The sequence below is a fragment of the Arachis stenosperma genome, chromosome 9 (genome assembly GCF_014773155.1).
Source record: "Arachis stenosperma cultivar V10309 chromosome 9, arast.V10309.gnm1.PFL2, whole genome shotgun sequence".
NCBI lineage: Eukaryota > Viridiplantae > Streptophyta > Magnoliopsida > Fabales > Fabaceae > Arachis > Arachis stenosperma.
Window position 1 is genome coordinate 76016167 of NC_080385.1, and position 8866 is coordinate 76025032.

Sequence of the window (8866 nt, forward strand, 5' to 3'; positions counted from 1 at the left end):
CAAGTTTCTAATCCCAACACTTTTGCATCTCATTTTAGGATTTTTAGTTGTATTTTCTTATTTTTCATATGTATATATTAAGCTTAGTCAAAATCATGATATTTTCCAAGGATTTTATCTATAGGGCACCCCAATTGATTGAAAAAAAAACTTTTAGAACTTGCTTGAATTATATACCTTGTGGAACATGATTTTTGAGCTAAGAACACAAGCATGTGAGATTTGAGCCTAATTGTGTGGTTACATCATATAGCCACTTATTTTCATTCTTGTATGCATTATTCTCTTTCTATGATTGTAATCTGTTATTTGTTTGATTCTTTATGTCCATTATTTTGTGTATACATACATTTATATGACTGAGGCCATTGTTCAAATACCTCACTTACCCAAATAAGCCTACCTTTTATCTTCCATTGATAACCAATTTGAGCCTATGCTTAACCCATTTGTTCTTAATTGTAGCACATTACAAGCTAAGTGAAAAATAATAAATGTCCCTTGTTTGGATCTTTGATTAGCTTAGGCTAGTGAGGGTGTTCATAATTAGATTTTAGGAGAGTTAGGAACATTGGGTAGAGATAAAAGTGTGTTTTTTGTATTTCTGTTGAGAATCTTGGGAATTGGGTACAAACTCATGTATTAATCATGTGTAAACCATATGCATTGATGTTCTTGTATATATATTTTAGTTTGAAAAGAAAAAAAATTTAATAAAAAAACAAAAAAAAATGAAAATAAATAATAGAAATAGAAAAAAAAAGAAAGACAAAGAATTGTAATAAAAAGGGGACAAAATGCTCCAAGTAAGGCTCAATAAAAGTCAATGCATATGTGTTGTGATCAAAAAGAGAATGCATGTGTGTGTGAAAAAATGAAGAATGGGTAGTGAGGTTTGTTTAGAATTGTATAGGTTGTCATAGGTTAGGTGGGAAGTTTAAATTAATCAAAGATTCAAATTTCAAGCTCACTTGACCATATGCATCCTACCTTGACCCTAGCCCCATTACAACCTATGGGAAAGCCCTTATGATATTTGTATGCATGCATAAAGTAATTGTTGATTGTTAGATAAAAAACAAATCTTGGAAAGCATGAGTAGGGGAGAATTGAGTGAATCAACCCCATACACTTGAGTGCCTAGAGCGGATACACATCCGGCGGTGATGGTTCGATCGCTCAATTACATGCCTCCACCCATGATCATCTTTTCTTGCAAGTTTGTAAAATCTTTCAATGATTCAATTCAATTGTGGGTTGATTTGATTGCTATTGCCTTAGCCCTTGTGCTTGTATATGTATTCTTAGAAATTGATTTATTTTGACTAAGTGGATTCATTCACATAGATAGATTGCATATAGATAGGTTGCATATAGTTAGTTTGCATTGAATAAATGTTGATGTCCCTTTGCTTCTTTCTTGATTTTAGCATGAGGACATGCTTAGTTTAAGTGTGGGGAGATTTGATAAACCCCAATTTTGTGGTTTATCTTGTGCTTAATTTGAGGGATTTTATCACCTTTTCCCACATTTATTCAATGAAATAGCATGGTTTTGTAATTCTCCCTTAATTTATGCTTAAATGTAAAAACATGCTTTTTTGGCCTAAAATTGGTGATTTTAATTCACTTTAAATTCCATTCGATACCTTGATGTGTTTGTTGAGTGATTTCAGGTTCATAAGGCAAGTATTGGATGGAAGATCTCCGCACGTGCGTACGCACGGGGCTGTGCGAGTGCACAGGCTCCAAAATTCCACGGGTTGTGCGTGGGTACAGAGCTATGCATGCGCACTGGTGGACGAAATTGTGATCACATCAATGTAGTACTTTTTGTTATTGTATGGAATCATTATAATGGCTCTGCTATGTGTGGACACAACTCCGTTCAACTTAACCAGCAAGTGTATTGGGTCATCCAAGTAATACCTTACGTGAGTAAGGGTCGATCCCACAGAGATTGTTGGTATGAAGCAAGCTATGGTCATCTTGGAAATCTCAGTCAGGCAGATAGTAATTGATTATGGATTTCAAAAATTAATAATAAACAGAAAATAAAATAGGATAGAAATACTTATGTAAATCAATAGTGGGAATTTCAGATAGGTGCATGGAGGTGCTGTGCTCCTTTCATATCTCTATTTTCTTATTACATTCATCCAATCCTTCTTACTCCTTTCCATGGCAAGCTGTATGTAGGGCATCACTGTTGTCAATGGCTACATCCCATCCTCTCAGTGAAAATGGTCCAAATGCTCTGTCACAGCACAGCTAATCATCTGTCGGTTCTCAATCAGGTTGGAATAGAATCCCTTGATTCTTTTGCGTCTGTCACTAACGCCCAGCCTTCAGGAGTTTGAAGCTCGTCACAGTCATTCAATCCCGGAATCCTACTCGGAATACCACAGACAAGGTTAGACTTTCCGGATTCCCATGAATGCCGCCATCAATTCTAGCTTATACCACGAAGATTCTGGTTAAGAAATCCAAGAGATATGCGCCCGGCCTAAGGTAGAACGGAAGTGGTTGTCAGTCACGCGCGTTCATAGGTGAGAATGATGATGAGTGTCACGGATCATCACATTTATCAAGTTGAAGTGCAACGAATATCTTAGAATAGGAATAAAGAGAATTGAATAGAAAATAATAGTAATTATATTGAAACTTGAGGTACAGGCATGGCTCCACACCCTTAATCTATGGTGTGTAGAAACTCCACCGTTGAAAATACATAAGTGAAAGGTTCAGGCATGGCCGAATGGCCAGCCCCCTAAAACGTGATCAATAGCCTCCTAAGATGAATGATTAATTAAAACTGAGACCAAAGATGTCTAATGCAATAGTAAATTATCCTATTTATACTAAACTAGCTACTAGGGTTTAAATGAGTAAGTAATTGATGCATAAATCCATTTCTGGGGCCCACTTGGTGTGTGCTTGGGCTGAGCTTGATCTATCCACGAGCTGAGGCTTCTTTTGGAGTTGAAGGCCAAGTTGTAACGTGTTTTGGGCGTTTAACTCCGGGTCGTGACGTGTTTCTGGCGTTTTACTCCAGACAGCAGCATGGGACTGGCGTTGAGCGCTAGTTTACGTCATCAATTCCCAAATAAAGTATAGACTATTATATATTGCTGGAAAGCTCTGGATGTCTACCTTCCAACGCCTTTAATAGCGCGCCATTTGGAGTTCTGTAGCTCCAGAAAATCTTTTTCGAGTGCAGGGAGGTCAGATTCCAACAGCATCAGCAGTCCTTTGTCAGCCTCCTATCAGAGTTTTGCTCAAGTCCCTCAATTTCAGCCAGAAATTACCTGAAATCACCGAAAAATACACAAACTCATAGTAAAGTCCAAAAATGTGAATTTAACATAAAAACTAATGAAAACATCCCTAAAAGTAGCTTTAACTTACTAAAAACTACCTAAAAAAAATGCCAAAAAGCATATAAATTATCTGCTCATCACAACACCAAACTTAAATTGTTGCTTGTCCCCAAGCAACTGAAAATCAATTAGGATAAAAAGAAGAGAATATACTATAAATTTCAGAATATCAATGAATATTAATTCTAATTAGATGAGCGGGACTCGTAGCTTTTTGCTTCTAAACAGTTTTAGCATCTCACTTTTTCCCTTAAAGCTTAGAATGATTGGCATCTCTAGGAACTTAGAATTTCAGATAGTGTTATTGATTCTCCTAGTTAAGTTTGTTGATACTTGAACACAGCTACTTTTATGAGTCTTGGCCGTGGCTCTAAGCATTTTGTTTTCTAGTATTACCACCAGATACATAAATGCCACAGACACATAACTGGGTGAACCTTTTCAGATTGTGACTCAGCTTTGCTAGAGTCCCCAGTTAGAGATGTCCAGAGCTCTTAAGCACACTCTTTTGCTTTGGATCACGACTTTAACCACTCAGTCTCAAGCTTTTTACTTGGACTTGCATGACACAAACACATGGTTAGGGACAGCTTGGTTTAGCCGCTTAGGCCTGGATTTTATTTCCTTGGGCCCTCCTATCCATTGATGCTCAAATCCTTGGATCCTTTTTACCCTTGCCTTTTGTTTTTAAGGGCTATTGGCTTTTTCTGCTTGCTTTTTCTTTTTCTTTCTATTTTTTTCGCCATTTTTTTCTTTTTTTTCGCAAGCTTTTGTTTTTCACTGCTTTTTCTTGCTTCAAGAATCAATTCCATGATTTTTCAGATTATCAATAACATTTCTCTTTGTTCATCATTCTTTCAAGAGGCAACAGTTTTAACATTCATAAACAACAAGATCAAAAATATGCACTGTTCAATCATTCATTCAGAAAACAAAAAGTATTGTCACCACATCAATATAATTAAACTAAATTCAAGGATAAATTCGAAATTCATGTACTTCTTGTTCTTTTGAATTAAAACATTTTTCATTTAAGAGAGGTGAAGGATTAATGGAATTATTCATAACTTTAAGACATAGTTACTAAACACTAATGATCATGAAGTAGAGACACAAAACATAAATGAACACAACATAAAAACCGAAAAGCAGAAAGAAATAAGAACAAGGAATGAATCCACCTTAGTGGCGTCTTCTTCTTGAAGGACCAACAATGTCCTTAAGCTCTTTTATGTCCCTTCCTTGCCTTTGTTGCTCCTCCCTCATTGCTCTTTGATCTTCTCTTATTTCATGGAGAATGATGGAGTGCTCATGATGTTCCACCCTTAATTGTTCCACATTGTAGCTCAAATCTTCTAGGAAAGTGTTGAGTTGTTCCCAATAGTTGTTGGGAGGAAAGTGCATCCCTTGAGGCATCTCAGGGATTTCTTGATGATGAGCTTCCTCATGCATCTCTTGAGATCCGTGGAGGGTCTCTCTTGCTTGCTCCATCCTCTTCTTGGTGATGGGCTTATCCTCTTCAATGGGGATGTCTCCTTCTATGATAACTCCAGCTGAGTAACATAGATGGCAAATAAGGTGAGGAAAAGCTAGTCTTGCCATGGTGGAGGGCTTTTCGGCTATTTTGTAGATTTCATTGGAGATGACTTCATGAACTTCTACTTCCTCTCCAATCATGATGCTATGAATCATGATGGCCCGATCCACAGTAACTTCAGATCAGTTGCTAGTGGGAATGATGGAGCGTTGAATGAACTCCAACCATCCTCTAGCCACAGGCTTGAGGTCCAGTCTTCTTAGTTGAACTGACTTGCCTTTGGATTCTCTTTTCCATTGAGCTCCTTCCACACATATGTCCATTAGGACTTGGTCTAACCTTCGATTAAAGTTGACCCTTCTAGTGTAGGGGTGTACATCTCCTTGCATCATGGGCAAGTGGAACGCCAACCTCACATTTTCCGGACTAAAATCTAAGTATTTCCCCCGAACCATTGTGAAATAATTCTTTGGACTCGGGTTCATACTTTGATCATGGTTCCTAGTGATCCATGCATTGGCATAGAACTCTTGAACCATTAAGATTCCGACTTGTTGCATGGGGTTGGTTAGGATTTCCCAACCTCTTCTTCGGATCTCATGTTGGATCTCCGGATACTCATTTTTCTTGAGCTTGAAAGGGACCTCCGGGATCACCTTCTTCTTTGCCATAACATCATAGAAGTGGTCTTGATGGCTTTTGGAGATGAATCTTTCCATCTCCCATGACTCAGAGGTGGAAGCTTTTGTCTTCCCTTTTCCTTTTCTAGAGGATTCTCCGGCCTTAGGTGCCATTGATGGTAATGGAAAAACAAAAAGCTTATGCTTTTACCACACCAAACTTAAAATATTGCTCGCCCTCGAGCAAGAAAAGAAAGAAGAGAAGAAGAAGAAGAAGAAAATATGGAGGAGAGTGAGAGATGGTGTTTCGGCCAAGGTGTAGAAGAGGGGTTTGTGTTGTGTGAAAATGAAGTAGAATGGAAGGGTATATATAGGGAAGGGAGAGGGTGTAGTTTCGGTCATTTAGGGTGGGATTGGGTGGGAAAGTGTTTTTGAATTTTGAAGGTAGGTGGGGTTTATGGGGAAGAGTGGATGGATGTGAGTGGTGAAGGGGGTAATTGGGAAGAGAGATTGAAGTTGTTGGGAAGTGTGATATGGGGAAGAGTGTTATAGGATTAGGAGGTAAGGTGGGAATATGTTAGGTGGGGATCCTGTGGGGTCCACAGATCCTGAGGTGTAAAGAATTTACATCCCTGCACCAATTAGGCATGTAGAATGCCTTTGCACACCATTCTGGCGTTTAAACGCCGAGGTGATGCACGTTCTGGGCGTTCAACGCCCATGTGTAGCATGTTTCTGGCGTTGAACGCCAGTTTCATGCTCGTTACTGGCATTCAGCGCCAGCTTTCCTCAAGGCACATTCCTGGTGTTCAAACGCCAGAATGTTGCTTGTTTCTGGCGTTCAGCGCCAGATTCATGCTCTGTTCTGGCGTTGAACGCCAGCCAGATGCTCCTTACTGGCGTTGAACGCCAGGATGTCCTCCCTCCGAGGTGTGATTTTTCTTCTGCTATTTTTGATTCTGTTTTTAATTTTTATATTTTTTTTGTGACTCCACATGATCATGTACCTAATAAAACACAAAATAACAATAAAATAAAATTAAAATTAGATAAATAAAAATTGGGTTGCCTCCCAACAAGCGCTTCTTTAATGTCAATAGCTTGACAATGGGCTCCCATGGAGCCACAATGGTGATCAGGTCAATGTTGTATAGTCCCAACACCAAACTTAGAGTTTGGATATGGGGTCTTAACACCAAACTTAGTGTTTGGTTGTGGCCTCCCAACACCAAACTTAGAGTTTGACTATGGGGGCTCTTCTTGACTCTGAACTGAGAGAAGCTCTTTGTGCTTACTCTCTTTTGTCACAGAGGGTTGGCCATGTGCCTTAAACACAAGGTAGTCCCCATTCAATTGAAGGACTAATTCACCTCTGTTGACATCTATCACAGCTCCTACTGTGGCTAGGAAAGGTCTTCCAAGGATGATGCACTCATCCTCTTCCTTCCTAGTGTCTAAGATTATGAAATCAGCAGGGATGTAAAGGCCTTCAACCTTTACTAACACGTCTTCTACTATTCCATAAGTTTGTCTCAATGATTTGTCTGCCAATTGTAATGAGAACAAGGCAGGTTGTACCTCAATGATCCCCAGCTTCTCCATTACAGAGAGTGGCATAAGATTTATCCCTGACCCCATATCACATAGAGCTTTTTCAAAGGTCATGGTGCCTATGGTACAAGGTATTAAGAACTTGCCAGGATCTTGTCTTTTTTGAGGTAAAATTTGCTGAATCCAGGTATCTAGTTCACTAATGAGCAAGGGAGGTTCACTTTCCCAAGTCTCATTACCAAACAACTTGGCATTCAGCTTCATGATAGCTCCTAAATATCGAGCAACTTGCTCTCCAGTCACATCTTCATCCTCTTCAGAGGAAGAATATTCTTCAGAGCTCATGAATGGCAGAAGGAGATTTAATGGAATCTCTATGGTCTCTATATGAGCCTCAGATTCCTTTGGATCCTTAATAGGAAACTCCCTCTTGCTTGAGAGACGTCCCAGGAGGTCCTCCTCACTAGGATTTTCGTCCTTCTCCTCCCTTATGCATTCGGCCATATTGATCACATCATTGGCCTTGCACTCTCCTTTTGGATTCTCTTCTGTATTGCTTGGAAGAATACTGGGAGGAGTTTCAATGACTTTCTTACTCAGCTGGCCCACTTGTGCCTCCAGATTTCTGATGGAGAATCTTGTTTCACTCATGAAACTGAAAGTGGCTTTTGACATATCAGAGACTAAATTTGCTAAATTAGAGGAGCTTTGTTCAGAATTCTCTGTCTGTTGCTGAGAAGATGATGGAAAAGGCTTGTTATTACTGAGCCTATTTCTTCCACCATTATTAAAGCATTGTTGAGGCTTTTGTTGATCCTTCCATGAGAAATTTGGATGATTTCTCCATGATGAGTTATAGGTGTTTCCATAAGGTTCACCCATGTAATTTACCTCTGCCATTGCAGGGTTCTCAAGATCATAAGCTTCTTCAGAAGCTGCCTCTTTAGTACTGTTGGATGCGTTTTGCCATCCATTTAGACTTTGAGAGATTATGTTGACTTGCTGAGTCAACACTTTGTTCTGAGCCAATATGGCATTCAGAGCATCAATTTCAAGAACTCCCTTCCTCTGAGGTGTCCCATTATTCACGGAATTCCTCTCAGAAGTGTACATGAATTAGTTATTTGCAACCATGTCAATGAGTTCTTGAGCTTCTACAGGTGTTTTCTTTAGGTGAATGGATCCACCTACAAAATGGTCCAATGACATTTTCGAAAACTCAGATAGACCATAATAAAATATATCTAATATGGTCCATTCTGAAAACATGTCAGATGGACACCTTTTGGTCAACTGCTTATATCTTTCCCAAGCTTCATAGAGGGATTCACCATCTTTTTGTTTGAAGGTCTGAACATCCACTCTAAGCTTGCTCAGCTTTTGAGGAGGAAAGAATTTATCCAAGAAGGCCGTGACCAGCTTATCCCAGGAGTCCAGGCTATCCTTAGGTTGTGAATCCAACCATATTCTAGCTCTGTCTCTTACAGCAAAAGGGAAAAGCATGAGTCTGTAGACTTCAGGATCTACTCCATTCATCTTTATAGCCTCACAAATTTGCAAGAACTCAGTTAAAAACTGGTAAGGATCTTCAGATGAAAGTCCATAAAACTTGCAATTCTGTTGCATTAAAGCAACTAGTTGAGGCTTAAGCTCAAAATTGTTGGCTCCAATGGTAGGAATGGAGATGCTTCTTCCATCAAATTTGGACGTTGGTTTTGTGAAGTCACCAAGCATTCTCCTTGCATTATTGTTGTTGGGTTCGGCTGCCATCTCCTTCT

General features: G+C 39.2%; 1 non-coding gene across 1 annotated transcript; it reads left to right on the forward strand.

Annotated features, from left to right (window-relative positions):
- Positions 1–8355: 8355 nt before the first annotated feature.
- Positions 8356–8459, forward strand: LOC130952890 (small nucleolar RNA R71). The gene has a single exon (XR_009075064.1). It is a non-coding gene; the product is annotated as a small nucleolar RNA R71 (small nucleolar RNA).
- Positions 8460–8866: the final 407 nt, after the last annotated feature.